The following is a 19612-nucleotide window of genomic DNA, read 5'->3' on the forward strand; positions in this document are numbered from 1 at the left end:
ATATAATGAATCCCCTATTTAAGGATCCAGAGTTCCTTACATCTTTTATTTCCAAATATCGAGAGATGAGGAATTTGTGGGAGGTGAAACACCCTCAGTATTATGCTAAGCATGTGAGGAAGTCAACGCTGGAGAGACTTCTGGCCTTTGTCCAGGCGACCATCCCGGAAGCAACAATGGAGACATTGCTCAAGAAAATTGGGGGCTTGAGGAACATGTATAAGAGGGAGCATAAGAAGATCCAGGAATCAAGGAGATCAGGAGCATCAGCAGATGATGTTTATGTACCCAGGCTGTGGTACTATAATCAACTACGTTTTCTGGATGACCAGAATGAAGCCAGGCCATCACTTTCAACCCTTCCCTCCACCCTTCCCTCCACCCCAGCAGAGGCTGATGAGGAGCAAGCTGGGTCTTCCATCCTGGATGAACCAGATATGACCATCTGGAGTCAGGTAAATTATTTTAACAAATATTTACTGTACTAATATTAATGATGTTAACTGGATGTTATAATTGTGTAAAATAATTTGGCACTCAAAATTGTGTATACATATCAATTGACAGTAGTGGCTAAATATGTTTGGCACCTGCTTGAAATAATTAGGGTGTCTGATTAGACTCTTTTATTAAAGAGAAGTATTCACATTGAATTTGCTATTCATGAGAAGCAAACTGTGTGTCATTGATGAACCCCAAAAAATATACTCAAACTATTGTCCTTTTTTTATACACAGGATGAGTCCATCCAGGAGGAATGTGGGGAAAGTGGCAGGCAGGAGGAGACCAGGCCCATGGACAGCCTGGAGGAGGCCGGATTCACCATCATCCTGGAGGAGGCTGGGCCCAGTGTCAGGCAGGAGGTGGCTGCTCCCAGTGAGGTGGCTGCTCCCAGTGAGGTGGCTGGGCCAAGTGAGGTGGCTGGGCCAAGTGAGGTGGCTGGGCCCAGTAGGAGCCTGACCGAATCCCAAGTGCCTCCCCTCCACCTTCCCAAAAAAAGGGCCAGGAAGGGGATGGTCACACAGGACGCATCCCTGCGCCTCATGCAAGAGGCCACCCGTTTTTTAAGGAGCCCCCCCGAAGCGGAAGAATCCTATGGCTGCTACTTAGCCAGCAGGCTTCTTCAGATGAATAGGGAGCAGCGCCTCATTTGTGAGCGCCTATTTGGGGAAACAATCCATAAGGGGCTGCAGGGCACGCTAACACAAAACACCCAACTACATGAGGCAGCCCCCCCTCCTCCTCCTCCTCCTCCTCCTCCTCCTCCTCCTGCCACAACTGAAACACCAGAGCCACAGCCTCAAAAGAAGGCTACAGGGAAGGCTGCAGGGCAGCGTGGAGGAAAGGCTGCAGGGAAGAGAAGAAAATGATGACCTGGGTTCAGTCTGGTCTGACAGAAGACGCAGGCTGTTGTAGGACCACAGTCTGGGGACATCTAGATCATCTGCTGGTGCTGTTGATCTCTGGGATTCTTGGACCAGATTGTGCTCCCTCTTATATGGACTCCGCAAGATCCCAATTTTCTGGTACACCGACTTTTTCCAGCGTTGACTTCCTCTTTATTTTATTTTGACCATGAATAAATGGATCATTTTTTGAGTTTAGCAAAATACTTTATGTTTTTTCTTTGAAATCATTGATTTTACACACAATGTTAAATTAACAAGGGACAACAATCTCATTGAGTTTGAAAAAAAACACACCAAAAATACATTACTAATGTTAATAATGTTCAAGTGGTAAGTCTTGAAAATCCAAAAATTTACGTAACCAAAAACGGTGCTTTGGGTTAACTTTATCTAAAAACTAAAAAATAATCACTATATAAAAAAAAAAAATAATAATGGGTTCTTTGTGTTAACTTTACAAACCTAAAAAAAAAAAGGGGAAAAAGTATTATTAGTATGGAAACATTGTTTTTAAAATGCATACTATATCATTCATGAGATCAAAGAGAAAAAGAATCCAGAAATCAGTTTGGGAGAACTCTGATTAGGAACAGCAAAACACCTTCGTTCTTTAGAGCCTTCGTAAAGAAGAAATAAAATGCGCTGCATTCAACGATCACAGATTTTGCAGCGTGATGAATGTGCTACCTACAATACGAACACTAGTTTTACTAGACCGAGTGCTTCCGTTTAGTTTTTGCTTATGAGCATGCGTCGTTTTTTTGTCCGTCGGACTAGCATACAGACGAGCGGACTTCGGGGTCCGTCGTAGTTACGACGTAAAGATTTGAAGCATGCTTCAAATCTAAAGTCCGTCGGATTTGAGGCTAAAAAAGTCCGTTGAAAGTCCGGAGAAGCCCACACACGATCGGATTACCAGCCAGCTTTAGTCCGTCAGCGTCCGTTGGACTTTTGTAGACGAAAAGTCCGACCGTGTGTACGCGGCATGTAGCTTACTTATAGACATACCTAGATCGCATTTGCTCCTAATGAGTGGAAGTTATCCACGAAACGTGCATAGAGCTATAGTCAGGTCCATAAATATTGGGACACCGACACGATTCTAATCTTTTTGGCTCTATACACCAGTGTTTCTCAACTCCAGTCCTCAAGGCGCCCCAACAGGTCATGTTTTCAGGCTCTCCATTATTTTGCACTGGTGATTTGATCAGTTTCACTGCCTTAGTAATTACCACAGCCCTTTTATCTGAGGGAAATCCTGAAAACATGACATGTTGGGGCGCCTTGAGGACTGGAGTTGAGAAACATTGCTATACACCACCACAATGGATTTGAATGGATTTGAAGTGAAATGAACAAGATGTGCTTTAACTGCAGACGTTCAGCTTTAATTTTAGGGTATTTACATCCAAATCAGGTGAACAGTGTAGGAATTACAACAGTTTGTATATGTGTCTCCCACTTTTTAAGGGACCAAAAGTAATGGGACAATTGGCTGCTCAGCTGTTCCATGGCCAGGTGTGTGTTATTCCCTCATTATCCCACTTACAAGGAGCAGATAAAAGGTCCAGAGTTCATTTCAAGTGTGCTATTTGCATTTGAAATCTGTTGCTGTCAACTCTCAATATGAGATCCAAAGAGCTGTCATTATCAGTGAAGCAAGCCACCATTAGGCTGAAAAAACAAAACAAACCCATCAGAGATATAGCAAAAACATTAGGTGTGGCCAAATCAACTGTTTGGAACATCCTTAAAAAGAAAGAACGCACCAGTGAGCTCAGCAGCACCCAAAGACCCTGAAGACCATGGAAAACAACTGTGGTGGATGACCGAAGAATTTTCCTGGTGAAGAAAACACCCTTCACAACAGTTGGCCAGATCAAGAACACTCTCCAGGAGGTAGGTGTATGTGTGTCAAAGTCAACAATCAAGAGAAGACTTCACCAGAGTGAATACAGAGGGTTCACCACAAGATGTAAACCATTGGTGAGCCTCAAAAAACAGGAAGGCCAGATTAGAGTTTGCCAAACAACATCTAAAAAGGCCTTCACAGTTCTGGAACAACATCCTATGGACAGATGAGACCAAGATCAACTTGTACCAGAGTGATGGGAAGAGTATGGAGAAGGAAAGGAACTGCTCATGATCCAAAGCATACCACCTCATCAGTAGGGATGAGCCGAACACCCCCCGATTCGGTTCGCACCAGAACCTGCAAACGGACCGAAAATTTGCACAAACGTTAGAACCCCATGAAGTCTATGGGACTTGAATGTTCGAAATCAAAAGTGCTCATTTCAAAGGCTAATTTGCATGGTATTGTCCTAAAAAGGGTTTGGGGACCCGGGTCCTACCCCAGGGGACATGTATCAATGCAAAAAAAAAGTTTTAAAACGGCCGTTTTTTCGGGAGCAATGATTTTAATGATGCTTAAAGTGAAAAAAAAGTGAAATATTCCTTTAAATATCGTACCTGGGGGATGTCTATAGTATGCCTGTAAAGTGGCGCGTGTTTCCCATGCTTAGAACAGTCCCTTCACAAAATGACATTTTTAAAGTAATAAAAGTAATTTAAAACTGCTTACGGCTTTAATGTAATGTCCTGTCCCGGTAATATGGATGAAAATCAATGAGACAAACGGCATGGGTACCCCCCCCCCAAGTCCATTACCAGGCCCTTTGGGTCTTGTATGGATTTTAAGGGGAACCCCGCACCCAAATTAAAAAAGGAAAGGAGTGGGGCCCCAGGCCCTCTGAACAGCAGTATACAGGCGGTGCAAACAAGACAGGGACTGTAGGTTTGTTGTTAAGTAGAATCTGTTTGTAATTTTGAACTGGTGCATTTTTAAAGTGTAGCTCCAGCCAAAAAATCTATTTTTAAGCTTTTTGGAAAACATAGGGAAGGGTTATCACCCCGTGACATTTTTTTTGCTGTCTGTGCACCTCTTCAGAAGATTTTACCTCACTTTCTGTCCCAATGACAAATGTTTTTTGACAATTTGGGGTTTTTAGTGAAACAAGGATTGGTGATAAAGCATCAGTGGAAAGGAGACACGTTTTTCCCATATTAACTCTTACAGGAGAACATTTCCCTTCCTAGGGGTAGATTTTATCTCACTTCCTGTTGTCTCCTTCCATTTGCAAGTAGGAGTCGTTTGTAAGTTGCATGTTTGAAAGTAGGGGCCTGCCCTATATACTCTGCAGAAATTGGGGCCTTAGTTGTTGCCACACTGTAAGCCCTCACAGTTACTCTTGGTGGGTGCAGGAATGGGCTCTGCTGTGAAATATTAGATCAAGAATTGTAATTACATGCCCCTGTTGAACAGGGTCAGAAAAATTGGGCCTTTGGTGGTGGTGGTGCTGGTGCCACAACACTGTAAGTCCTCACAGTTACTCTTGGTGGGCGCAGTAACGGGCCTTTGGTGGTGGTGGTGGTGTTGCCACAACACTGTAATGCCCCGTACACACGGTCGGACTTTGTTCGGACATTCCGACAACAAAATCCTAGGATTTTTTCCGACGGATGTTGGCTCAAACTTGTCTTGCATACACATGGTCACACAAAGTTGTCGGAAAATCCTATCATTCTGAACGTGGTGACGTAAAACATGTACGTCGGGACTATAAACGGGGCAGTGGCCAATAGCTTTCATCTCTTTATTTATTCTGAGCATGCTTGGCACTTTGTCCGTCGGATTTGTGTACACACGATCGAAATTTCGGAAAACGGATTTTGTTGTCGGAAAATTTTATATCCTGCTCTCAAACTTTGTGTGTCGGAAAATCCGATGGAAAATGTGTGATGGAGCCTACACACGGTAGGAATTTCCGACAACTAGGTCCTATCACACATTTTCCATCGGAAAATCCGACCATGTGTACGGGGCATAAGTACTCACAGTTACTCTTGGTGGGAGCTGGAACAGGCCCTGCTGTGAAATATTAGATCAAGAATTGTAATTACATGTCCCTGTTGAACAGGGGCAGAAAAATTGGGCCTTAGGCATTGGTGCTAGTGCCTCAACACTGCAACCCCTCACAATAACTCTAGTTGAGCGCAGCAATGAACCCTCCTTGCAAAATATTGCATCAATAATTGTAATTACATGCCCCTGTTAAACAGGGGCTGAAAAATTGGGCCTTAGCCACTGGTGGCGGCTCCCAGAACCAAAAATATTCTTACAAGCTATTAGCATGATCATTGAGGAGGAAGAGGATAGTCACTCAGCATAACAGGATAGTCACTCAACATCAGCATAGACAGTCTTGAAGAGATCTGACATTTAAAAAAAAAAATAATCGGTTACATCAGCATCAGGTGCTTGGTAGCTGGTGGTGATTCAAGACTAATTCATTTTTATGAAGGTCAGTCGATCGACCGAGTCGGTGGACAGGCGCACCCTGTGATCGGTTACAAAACCTCCAGCAGCACTGAATGTGCGTTCCGAAAGAACGCTGGATGCAGGACAGGCCAGTAGCTCAATTGCATACTGTGCAAGCTCTGGCTAGTGATCCATCGTCAAGACCCAGTAACCCAGAGGATTTTCGGTGGGAAAGGTGTCCAAGTCAGATCTTGCCCCTAGGTATTCCCGCACCATGTAAAACAGACGCTGGCGATGGTTGCTGGAACCGATCGTACCTTGGGGCTGCGGACTACAAAAATGTCTGAACGCATCGGTCAGACGGCCACCTTCTCCACCGCTCCTTCTTTGACTGACCGAAGCCTCAGCAACACATTGTCCAGGAAAAGGAGTTTGTAACCTCCCAGTCTTTGGGAACGCGTTGCACAGACCTTTCTGCAAGGCCTCCCAAAGATGTTTCATCCTCTGCTCTCTCTGCGACGGCAAGATAAGGTCCGTAACCTTACCCTTGTAACATGGATCAAGGAGGGTTGCCAGCCAGTATTGATTCCTCTCCTTGATACCACGAATACGAGGATCCTTCCGCAGGCTTTGCAGGATCAGGGAGGCCATGCAGCGTAGGTTTGCTGAGGCATTTGGTCTGGAGTCCTCTGGGTCACTAAGGACGACATGATCCGCAGCCACCTCCTCCCAGCCACGTACAAGTCCATGGGTTTCTTGGGACTGTAAATGATCCCTTAAAGACTGCTGCTGATGCTGAGTGCCAGGCTCCACCTCCATGCTGACACAATCCTCCTCTTCCTCCTCCTCCTCCTTGTCCTCTTCCTGTGTGATCGACGGGCACACAGGAACACTGTCTGGATAAAGGGGGTCTTGAGAGCTAAGGAAGTCCTTCTCTTCCTGCCTCTGTTAGCCTCAAGTGCCCTGTCCATTATTCCACGCACCGTGTGCTCCAACAGGTGGACAAGTGGGACAGTGTCACTGATGCATGCACTATAACTGCTCACCATGCTCGTGGCCTCCTCAAATGGTGACAGGACAGTGCATGCATTCCTGATCATGGTCCATTGGCGTGGGGAAAAAAAAAACAAGCTCCCTTGACCCTGTCCTGGTGCCATAGTCGCACAGGTACTCATTGATGGCCCTCTGCTGCGTGTGTAGCCTCTGCAGCATGGCCAACGTTGAGTTCCACCTGGTGGGCATGTCACAGATTAGGCAGATCTTGGGCAGGTTAAATTCCTTTTGGAGGTCAGCCAGTCCTGGCATTATATGACCTGCAGAAATGCACACAGACTTTCCTGGCCTGCGGAGCACTGGCATTATATGACCTGCAGAAATGCACACAGACTTTCCTGGCCTGCCTCAGAACATCCTGTAAGCCCGGGTACCTGCCCAAGAACTGCTGCACCACCAAGTTAAGGACGTGAGCCAAACAGGGCACATGGGTCAGTAGTTCCTGTCGGAGGGCGGAGAGGAGGTTGGTGCCATTATCGCAAACCACCATACCTGGCTTAAGCTGGCGTGGCATCAACCACCTCCAAACCTGCCCCTGCAGAGCTGACAGAATCTCTGCTCCGGTGTGGCTCCTGTCTCCCAAGCACACCAGCTCAAGCACCGTATGGCATCTGTTTGCCTGCGTGCTTGCGTAGCCCCTTGAACGCCTATGGAGCACCGCTGGTTCCGAAGTCAAATCAGCACAGTAAGAGGCCATGGAGGAAGAAGAAGAGGAGGGGGTGGAGGAGAGAGGCGTGGCAGAATCACCACTAGTAATATTTTGGAGGCGTGGTGGCAGAATAACCTCCAACACTACTGCATCTTGTCCTGCATCCTTCCCAGCTGCCAGAAGAGTCACCCAGTGCGGGGTGAAAGATAGGTAACGTCCCTGTCCATGCCTGCTGGACCATGAGTCAGCGGTAATATGCACCTTACCGCTGACTGCCCTGTCCAGTGAGGCCAAGACATTGCCTTCCACATGCCAGTAGAGAGCTGGAATCGCCTTCCGTGAGAAAAAGTTGTGTTTGGGAACCTGCCACTGAGGAACCGCACATTCCACAAACTCACGGAAGGGGAAAGAGTCTACCAACTGAAAAGGCAGCAGTTGAAGTGCTAGCAATTTAGCCAAGCTAGCATTCAATTGCTGGGCATGTGGGTGGCTGGGAGCGAACTTCTTTCGGCGGTGCAGCAGCTGGGGCAGGGAAATTTGCCTGGTACAATCTGACGTTGGTGTACCGATAGCAGATTGCCCCCAAGTACTTGGCTGTGACACACCTAATTCTACACCTTGTGCCCTGCACGTGCGGAGCTCTGCGGTGTGATGCAGTCGGTGTGCTGCCCTTAAGTTGACTCCTGGAGGTCATTCTGCCTCGTTGGTGATGTGCCTTCTACTCCTCCTCCTCTCTCCTATCAGGCACCCACGTGGAGTCAGTGACCTCATCATCCCCTCCCTCCTCATCACTGGAGCAAAGCTGTCAGTATACTGCAGCTGGGGGAACATGACTGCCAGATTGCTGTCCTTCTTGGGCACCCCCTCTCTCTGGGCTCACGTTACTGCCTTCCTTTAGCTGGGTACCATCATCGGAGCCTTCAAAATGTTGGGCATCTTCCTGGAGCATGTACCCAACACTGTGTTTAAACAGTTTGGGGGACTCCTCAGGAGGACATGGAGGGGCTAGGGAAGGAGTGACTGATGCCATTGAGCCGAGGGAAGAGGCCGTGTTGGCAGCTGCTTTGCCAGATAAAGTACCCTGAGCCTGGGTGAGAGAGGATGAGGAGGATGAGGACGGCTTGGCATCCCCTCTACCAAGTCTTCCGCATGTTGCGGCTCAACATGGCCAGCTGCTGAAAAAAAGGACAAGCATGTCCCACGGCCACGTGCTGAAGAGGATGCACCGTGTCCACGACCAGCCCTGTTGCCTCTAGACACAGAGCCTGCTTGCCCTCTTTTATTGGCTTGTGACTGTCTGCCTCTCCTTGTTGGCCTTCCAGACATACTAATGGCCTGCAGTGAGATGTAGCTGCACAAATCTGGGATGTTTATATATACTGATACTGCAGCTAGCAGAATCAACTGCCTGCCTGTAGTATTATTAGTATGAGAACACCAGCAATTGTCTTCAGATAGCTTTAGGTGCACACTGTGCAGAGGACGCAGTACACTAACCGTAAATACTGTAGCTGCCTGTCTGTGGTATTAAAAGGATCAGAGGAACACCACCAATTTTATTCAGGTAGCTTTAGGTGCACACTGTGCAGAGGACACAGTGTACTAACTGTAAATACTGAAGCTGCCTGCCTGTGGTATTAATAGGAGCAGAACAACAGCAATTGTCTCCAGGTAGCTTTAGGTGCACACTGTGCAGAGGATGCACTACACTAACTGTAAATGCTGTAGCTGCCTGCCTGTGATATTAATAGGATCAGAAGAACACCACTAATGTTCTTCAGGTAGCTTTAGGTGCACACTGTGCAGAGGACACAGTACACTAACTGTAAATACTGTAGCTACCTGCCTGGGGTATTAATAGGAGCAGAACAACAGCAATTGTCTCCAGGTAGCTTTAGGTGCACACTGTGCAGAGGACCCACTACACTAACTGTAAATACTGTAGCTGCCTGCCTGTGGTATTAATAGGATCAGAAGGAATTTGCACTAGCACTCTCTTTGTGTTGTGATCATGCAATAAACTACACGTTTGGACACTATCTACGCCGTTCCATGGTGTGCTGGCAAATATTTTCATTTTGACTTGAACCAGTATTCAGCTGGTTGTTGCTGCAGCACCCATATTTCGTGAGCTCATCCAGGAAAGTGTGCGATGGGAATATGAAGTATTAAATAGGATCAGAAGAACACCACTCATTTTCTTCAGGTAGCTTTAGGTGCACACGGTGCAGAGGACGCACTGCACTAACTTGTAAATACTGCAGCTGCCTGCGGTACTGTACTAATAGGATCAGAAGAACACCACTAATTTTGTTTAGGTAGCTTTAGGTGCACACTGTGCAGAAGATGCACTAAACTAACTTGTAAATACTGTAGCTGCCTGCGGTACTGTACTAATGGGATCAGAAGAACACCACTAATTTTCTTCAGGTAGCTTTAGGTGCACACTGTGCAGAGGACGCACTACACTAACTTGTAAATACTGCAGCTGCCTGCGGTACCATACTAATAGGATCATAAGAACACCACTAATTTTCTTCAGGTAGCTTTAGGTGCACACTGTGCAGAGGACGCACTACACTAACTTGTAAATACTACATCTGCCTGTGGTACTGTACTATTAGGATCAGAAGAACACCACTAATTTTCTTCAGGTAGCTTTAGGTGCACACCGCGCAGAGGACGCATTACACTAACTTGTAAATACTTCAGCTGCCTGCGGTACTGTACTAATAGGATCAGAAGAACACTAATTTTCTTCAGGTAGCTTTAGGTGCACACTGTGCAGAGGACACAGTACACTAACTGTAAATACTATAGCTAATAGGACTAATAGGATCAGAAGAACACCAGCAATTTTCTTCAGGTAGCTGTAAATACTGTAAAAACCCCTGCCTGCCTGTCAGTAGTAGGAAGAGAATAACAGGAATGGATGTAGCTAAACTGAATACAGTGTACATATATATATGTATATATACACACACACAACACCTAGGATGTATATATTCACAATACACTGTAAGTGCAGCTAACTAACTCGCCTGCCTACTCTATCTAACTTAAATCAAATGACACTGTCTCTCTGTCTATCTATCTCTCTCTCAACGTCAGAACACAATACACAGGGCCGCCGTGCAGGCGGCCTTATATAGTGTGGGGAGCGTACTAAACCCCCTGAGCCATAATTGTCCAAAGCCACCCTGGCTTTGGCCAATTACGACTCTCTGTACAGATGGCGCTGTGATTGGCCAAGCATGCGGGTCATAGTGCAAGCTTGGCCAATCATCAGCCAGCAATGCACTGCGATGCCGCAGTGAATTATGGACCGTGACGTGCCATTCGAATTTGGCGCGAACGGCCCATATCGTTCGGAATTCGACGAACGACCAAACAGGCAATGTTCGAGTCGAACATGCGTTCGATTCGAACACGAAGCTCATCCCTACTCAACAGTGAAGCATGGTGGTGGTAGTGTCATGGCGTGGGCATGTATGGCCGCCAATGGAACTGGTTCTCTTGTATTTATTGATGATGTGACTGCTGACAAAAGCAGCAGGATGAATTCTGAAGTGTTCAGGGACATATTATCTGCTCATATTCAGCAAAATGCTTCAGAACTCATTGGACGGCGCATCACAGTGCAGACAATGACCCGAAGCATGCTGCGAAAGCAACCAAAGAGTTTTTTAAGGGAAAGAAGTGGAAAGTTATGCAATGGCCAAGTCAATCACCTGACCTAATTGAGCATGCGTTTCACTTGCTGAAGACAAAACTGAAGGAAAATGCCCCAAGAACAAGCAGGAACTGAAGACAGTTGCAGTAGAGGCCTGGCAGAGCATCACCAGGGATGAAACCCAGCATCTGGTGATGTCTATGCGTTCCAGACTTCAGGCTGTAATTGACTGCAAAGGATTTGCAACCAAGTATTAAAAAGTGAAAGTGTGATGGATGATTGTTAATCTGTCCCATTACTTTTGGTCCGTTAAAAAGTGGGAGGCACGTATACAAACTGTTGTAATTCCTACACCGTTCACCTGATTTGGATGTAAATATTCTCAAATTAAAGCTAAAAGTCTGAAGTTAAAGCGCATCTTGTTGGTTTCATTTCAAATCCATTGTGGTGGTGTATAGAGCCAAAAAGATTAGAATTGTGTTGATGTCCCAATATTTATGGACCTGACTGTATATACCGATGTATTGTCACAGCTACCATGCATCTACTATGCGACTAACTTGAAGAAATTTGAATCAATTTTTCATTATCATGTGTGCAATCAATCATGTCTATATGCAAGTTTGGGCTACATTCAATACATTTTAAAATCTATATTATTTACTATGTATGAACACTTATGTGTGCGTATACATTTATATGTATTTATTATGTTTTTTATTATATGTTATTTACTATCCCACATGCATCCATGTGCACCATTAAATTGTATCTACTAATTGATTAATTTGGTTGGGTAGTTGTGCTTCATAAAAAGTCCTACCATTCCCCCATTCCCCTTTCCGCTCTTTTTTCTATATCAGGCAACATCATATCAAGTTTATGACAGGCCAGTAACAAGTTAATGGTCAACCCAGTAGTGTAGTTGCAGGAATGTCTTTAAGAGAGGAAATCCATAACCAATCAAGAGCTAGTTCCTCCTCATTACTCTCTTCTTCAGGTTGCATGGGTTGGCAGGCTCTCCTGGCCCTGGGCCTCAATATAGGGGACTGGTAAGTCTCTAGACAAGGAGATGGAGGTACTCAAACAGCCTCGGATATAGGTAACAGATGATTTCGGTGCCAGGTCTTCAGGGGACCAGTCTTACCCTCAGGCTGAATTTGGTACATAGGGACTCTGGATAAATCACTTACAGACAAGGCAGGGTTGAGAGCGCCACCTATCAGCCAGTTTATGCTTTCCAGGCACTCCTAGATTGTGTAGCAACACTCGATCTCCGGACTCGAAATCCTGAACCCTCACTTTGAGTTTTTCTTGTTCCTCTGTTCTGTGGTGGTGGAGGCTTCTTTGGCCTTCTCATAGGCCATCTTTAGGTTCTTTCGAAACCTGTCAAAATACCCCCGGTAGGAGGCCTGTGTGATCTAACAATGTTCCAAAAGCCAGGTTCACTGGTAAATGAGCCTCTCTTCCGAACATTAATCTGTAGGGGGAGTACCCAGTAGAGTCATTGGAGGTGCTATTATAAGCAATTATAAGAACTATTATAACTATTATAAGAACTACAGCAGCTATCTGATTTCGCCAGTGCTGTTTCTTCTCCGAAAGAAGGGTTCCCAACATATTCAGCAAGGTACGGTTGAAACATTCAGGTTGCGGATCCTCTTGAGGGTGGTGAAGAGTGGTTCTGGACTTCTTTATACTCAAGAGCTCGCACAACCTTCTGATTAACTTGCTCTCAAAGTCCCGACCTTGGTCTGAGTGTAGGCGCTGGGGCAGTCCGTAGTGAATAAATAACTTTTCCACCAAAGGTTTTGCTACAGTACTGATTGCTGATCCCTAGTGGGGAAAGCTTGAGCATAGCAGGTGAAATGATCTGTCACAACCAGGACATTACTTCGTCCACTCAAGTCAGGCTCCAGACACAAGAAATCAATGCACACCAACTCCATTGGCCCTTGACTCTGGAGATGGCCCACTGGGGCCGCCCTGCCGGGTAAAGTCTTTCTTTGTATGCAACTGATGCAAGAGCAGCAATAGCTTTCCACCTCAGCTCTCATGGATGGCCAATAGAATCAGTCCCTGACTAAGTTGAAGGTTCTGTCCAGGCCTAAAAGACCATGATCATCATGAAGATTGGCCAATACCTTTAGCCGGTGTTTCTTCAGAAGTGGCTCTCCAGTATATGACTTCATTCTCTAATCACATTCGTTACCACTCTATATGGACTACATTTGCTCCCTCAATGGAACTATTCAACAGCATTTGAGGTTCTCGAATGGATAGGGACTTCTTCAGAAGCTTTCCCAACGGATCTTCCAGTTGGTTCCACATCATATCTTCTCTTATCAGCTGATGCAATTCTTGACTGCTCACATGTGTCAAATCACAATAATATTTGGGCACTCCATTAGGAGTGACTCCTACAGCTTCAGCTCCTACCGCTCCTCTGTGCTTATGCTCGATTCCTTGACATACAGCCAATACTCCTTCCAGAGGTAAATGGACCCAACTCTTCTGGCCAACTTTTGTGGTATGAGGTCTTTGGGAAAGGGCATCAGCGTACTGATTTCCCACTCCTGATCGGTACTTCAGACTGAACCAAGCAGCCAATCACCGATGTCCAGTGGCATCCAACTTGGCAGTGGTTAATAGGTAAGTCAAAGGGTTATTATCCGTCTTCATCACAAAAGTGGCCCCATACAGATAGTCACATAGCTTATCTACCACTGCCCACTTCAGGGCCAAGATCTCCAATTTGTGTACAGGATAGTTCTTCTCGGGGGGGTGAGGCTATGACTCACATAAGCTACCGGACAGAGTCTTCCCTCCAACTCTTGATATAGCAGTCCCCCAAGTCCATCTCTGCTGGCATCCACGTGCAACTCATAAGGTTTGGATGGGTCCGCATAGGCCAGCACTGGTGCTTTCACAAGGCTCCCCTTCAGTCGTTCAAAAGCCTTTTCACACTTCACCGTCCATTGTTACTGTATGGGCTCCTGGGGCCTCTCTTCTGGTTTCTGCAGATCCACTTTCATCTGTTTCTGTAAGAGTCTAGCAATCTGTGAGAAGCTGATCATGAATCTCCTATAATAGAAGCAGAACCCCAGAAACGATCTCAATTTAGTGACGGTGCTCAGGCGAGGCCAAGAAGTAATGGCCTCAAACTTCTGAGGGTCAGTAGCTATTCCCTCAGCTGAAACTTTGTGCCCAGGATACGGAAGTCTGGTAGAATTGGCATTTTTCTAGCGATAGCTTCAGTCACTCTGTGTGCAACCATTGGAAAACTTTTTCCAACCGAGCTTCGTGCTCCTCCAACTCCAAACACGATGATATCATCAAGGTACACCAGCACTTCCACCAAGTTCATATCTCCCACAGTGTTCTCCATTAGTCTCCAGAAAGTGGTGGGGGCCCCACCTAATCTTTGTGGCATTTGGTCGAATTTGAAAAATCCTAGAGGCCTGATGAAGGCCATTTTTCTCGGTCATCCGGATGCATGGGTATCTGGTAGTATCTGCTCCTTAGATCCAGCACACTGAACCACTTGGCACTGGATAGACATTGCAAGGCCTCTTCTATGCGGGGGGTTGTGTACTGGTCTGGGATAGTCCTTCGGGTCAAGGTTTGGCAGTCAATACACATTCGGAGGGACCCATTCTTCTTTCTCACTACCGCAATCGGGGATGCATAAGAGCTCCTGGATTTCTTAATGACCCCAGACTTCTTCAGCCTAGTCAGCTGTTCTCTAAGGTCCTCCAGGTCACACAAAGGGATTCGCCTGGCTCTTTCATGAAAAGGCTTGTCTTTAGTTAGACAAATTTGATGTTGGGCACTCCTGGCACAGCCCACATTAAAGTCATTTTTGGAGAACATCTTCTCCCATAGGGCTAATTGGGATTTAATCTTCTCCTCCCATCCTAATGGTAGATTTGAGCAGTGAACAGTTGTCTCTCTTCCATCTCCCTTCTGAATTAGTTCATTCCCCATCACTGGGGTGGCAGCACTCACTTTCTCAATCACCATCCGAGGCCTCAGACTAATCGGGTGACAGGTGACATTCCTCACACTGATAGGGACTCGCCCCTGCTCCTCAGTAAGGCTTTAGTGGATATGATCTCCGGGACCAATTCTATCCCAACATCCTCTTCTGCTGCATCAGCTTTCAACTCCACATAAGGATCCTGTTGGTACCATGATAGCTTGACAGTAGCCTTCAAGCAGGCCCTCTCGCCCGGCTGCAATACCTTTTTGTGGGCATCCAATCACCACAGCCTTCCTACTCTTCCACGGGGGCCTTCTTCTCTTGCAACACTTGCTGTAAGGCCTCTCACAGCTGAGGGTGGATCTTCCTTAATGTAGCCCCCTCCAGGGCCAGTGGAGTGAGTAGTCTCCTCACAAGATTGTTGCTGGTGCTGATCAACAAAGAATTTTGACCTGCCCCAGGAGGTCGGGGGCAGACAACAGCCAACGTGTAAAAAGTCTCTTGCTTTCCAGCCAGGGAAGTGTCAAAAGTTATCTTGATGGGTACGCATCAGTCGTATGGGCATTTCTGGGTCCCTATGCCCCAAATCTCTAACTCCTCAAGTTTGCACAGAGGAATATGCCTCTCGGTACAGCAACATCACCTGGGCTCCCATATCCAGTAGGGCTTGAGTATAGATGCCTTCTACTTGTATTGAAACTATAGAGGAAGGCCCCACTAGGTTCTTTGGTAGATTTCCAGCGGGTGACTCTATAGTTTGGGCCCTAATCAGTCTCTTTGGAAGTAGCGGAGTTGGTCTAACTATTCACTAAGTAAGGTGTGCTTTGATTTCCGGTCTAAGGCTCTCCTTCCTTGAGGGTTTAGTTTCTCTTGTTTTTCTTGGCAAGGAAAGGGGAGGGGCAACAGGTGGCTTGTGTCCCTTTTTCTTCTTAGGTCTTTCCTTTGGTGCAGTAGGGGGAGAGGCAACAGGTGACTTGCATCCCCTTTTCTTCTTGGATCTCTCTTTGGCCTTGGAGCTCAGTCTTTCCTCAGTACTCTCAACTAGCTCCTTCACTGAGGTCCCCTGAAGTTTCCTGCTGGTTTTGGGAAGAGTAATTTCTGTAAAGCTCTTGGAACATCTGTGAGTAACTGAGGGTTGATGCCGGCCTTGAGACACTTGGCTCCAAAGTGTCTAACCTCCCCACATCCGTAACATCTCTTTTTTCACCTTTGGGGAAACTTTGGCGAGTCTCTTGTTCTTGGACCTTCGCTTGGGTCTCCATCACCCGCATCAAGGCATGATACATCTGGGTTTGAGCTTGAGCTACCTGAGCCATTAATTTGGTTGGCCCATGTTCACTCACTGGCTTGTTAGTGTCAGGAATGGCCAACCCTGTCGGTTGAGGGTCAGTCCCACTGTCCTCATCCAAAAAGCTCATCTCCGCATGATCAGCTCGGGCCAACACCACCCTCTCTGTTTCCAGTAATAGCACCCACTTCCCTGGTCCTTTGGCTTTTCTCTTTCAATAGAGCCTCTTCTTCTCGTACCTCTCTTATCAATTCAGGGTAAATAGGCACCACTTTGGTTCTCTTTAACAGGGAACAGCCAATGTTCGGCTCGAACATTGGCTGTTTGCCTGTTCGCCAAACAATAAACAATTTGGGGTGTTTGCGGCAAATTCCAAAGCCGAGGAACACCCTTTAAAAGTCTATGGGAGAAATCAAAAGTGCTAATTTTAAATCCTTATATGCATGTTATTGTCATAAAAAGTGTTTGGGGACCTGGGTCCTGCCCTAGGGGACATGTATCAATGCAAAAAAAAGTTTTAAAAACGGACGTTTTTTCGGGAGCAGTGATTTTAATAATGCTTAAAGTGAAACAATAAAAGTGTAATATTCCTTTAAGTTTCGTACCTGTGGGGGTGTTTATAGTATGCCTGTAAAGGGGCGCATGTTTTCCGTGTTTAGAACAGTCTGACAGCAAAATGAAGTCATGTAAAACTACTATCGCTAGTACCGGCTATAATGAATTGTCGGTCCGGCAATACACATAAAAGTTCATTGATAAAAACGGCATGGAATTTCCCCACAGGGGAACCCCGAACCGAAATTTAGAAAAAAAATGCGTGGGGGTCCCCCTAAATTCCATACCAGGCCCTTTAGGTCTGGTATGGATATTAAGGGGAACCCCGCGCTAAGATTTAAAAAAATGGCGTGAGGTTCCCCCTTTAAAATCCATACCAGACCCTTTCGGTCTGGTATGGATTTTAAGGGGAATCCCGCACCAATAAGGGGAACCCCACGCCAAAATTTAAAAGAAAATGGCTTGGGGTCCACCCAAAAATCCATACCAGACCCTTATCCGAGCAAGCAACCTGGCAGGCCGCAGGAAAAGAGGAGGGACGAGAGAGCGCCCCCCCTGAACCATACCAGGCCACATGCCCTCAACATTGGGAGGGTGCTTTGGGATAGTCCCCCAAAGCACCTTGTCCCCATGTTAATGGGGAGAAGGGCCTCATCCCCACAACCCTTGCCCGGTGGTTGTGGGGGTCTGCGGGCGGGGGGCTTATTGGAATCTGGAAGCCCACTTTAACAAGGGACCCCCAGATCCCACACCCCCCTGTGTGAATTGGTAATGGGGTGCAAATGTACCCCTACCATTTCACAAAAAAAGTGTCAAAAAGGTTAAAAAACACAACCTCTTCTTCTTTCATCTTCTTTCTTCTGGTCTTCCTTCGGTGTTCTTCTTCTTCCTCCATCTTCTTCTTCTCCATCTTCCTCTTCTCCATTTTCTTCTTCCTCCGCTCTTCTCGTCTCACATCTTCCTCCGACTTCTTCTCTGCTCCTTCCACACATGATCCGTGGGAGTCTTCCACCGTGTGACGCTTCGGTTCTTCTAACACTTCCTATATAACGGAGGGTGGGGCCACCTGGTGACCCCGCCTTCCTTTGACGCATGGTGGCGTCACGGAGACTTCCCTGTGGCTTTCCCCGTGTTGTCAGAGGGGGCGGGGTCACCCGGTTAAGTAAACGGATGACCCCACCCCTTCTGACAACACAGGGAAAGCCACAGGGAAATCCCCGTGCATCAGAGGAGGGCGCGGTCACCGGGTGGCCCCTCCCTCCATTATATAAGAAATGTAAGAAGAACCAAAGCGTCACACTGCAGAAGACTCCCACTGAGGCGGATCAAGCAGACGGATCGGAGAAGAAGCCTGGAGGAAGATGCAGAGGAAGAGCAGAGGAAGAAGAAGATGGAGAAGAAAAAGATTGAGGAAGAAGAAGAACACCAAAGGAAGACCAGAAGAAAGAAGATGAAAGAAGAAGAAATTAATAAAGGACTTGTCAAAAACCATCTCTTGTGTTTTTTAACCTTTTTGACACTTTTTTTGTGAAATAGTAGGGGTACATGTGTACCCCATTACCAAGTCACACAGGGGGGGCGGGATCTGGGGGTCCCCTTGTTAAAGGGGGCTTCCAGATTTCGATAAGCCCCCTGCCCGTAGACCCCCACAACCACTGGACAAGGGTTGTGGGGATGAGGCCCTTCTCCCCATCAACATGGGGACAAGGTGCGTTGGGGGGCTACCCCAAAGCACCCTCTCAATGTTGAGGGCATGTGGCCTGGTACGGTTCAGGAGGGCCTGCAGCCTGCCAGGTTTCATGCTCTGATAAGGGTCTGTCATGGATTTTGGGGGGACCCCACGCCATCTTTTTTTAAATTTTGGCACGGGGTTCCCCTTAAGATCCATACCAGACCTAAAGGGTCTGGTATGGATTTTGAGGGGGACCCCCACACCATTTTTTTTAAATTTTGGTGCGGGGTTCCCTTTAATATCCATACCAGACCTGAAGGGCCTGGAATGGAATTTAGGGGGACCCCCCCGCATTTTTTTTTTTTTCAATTTTGGTTCGGGGTTCCCCTGTGGGGAAATTCTATGCCATTTTTATCAATGACTTTTATTTGTATTGCCGGACCGACAATTCATTTTAGCCAGCGCTAGCGATAGTAGTTTTACATGACTTTTTTTCCTTTAGAAATGTCATTTTACTGTCAGACTGTTCTAAACACAGGAAACATGCACCCCTTTACAGGGATACTATAAACACCCCCCAGGTACAAAATTTAAAGGAATATTACACTTTTATTGTTTCACTTTAAGCATTAAATGGAAAGTTAATGAGTGGGTGTGGCGCTGTCCTAGGTATTAAGACTACTGGATACCATATAATCGCATATGAACCAAATAACCATATGAAAGGTGATCCACTATGAGTAAGGATGGGAAAAGACGGGGAGGGGGGGATGGGAAAGGGAAAGGAGAATATTCAGTTGGTGAAGTCCAAAGTGACTGTGCTACGTATAAAGTTGCAAAACCACATATAATACGTGACTTGTTCACAGTGCAAATGAATTAATTAACATAGAAAAAATAAAAATTGTCAAACATTGGTAATGAACTGAATAAGATAATTAAATCGTGACTAGTGCTCAGTGCAACATAAGTGGTATTAAACAGTCTTGGTAAAGTTCTTGGTGTTTCTT

Source organism: Aquarana catesbeiana, linkage group LG03 (assembly GCF_042186555.1).
Source record: "Aquarana catesbeiana isolate 2022-GZ linkage group LG03, ASM4218655v1, whole genome shotgun sequence".
NCBI lineage: Eukaryota > Metazoa > Chordata > Amphibia > Anura > Ranidae > Aquarana > Aquarana catesbeiana.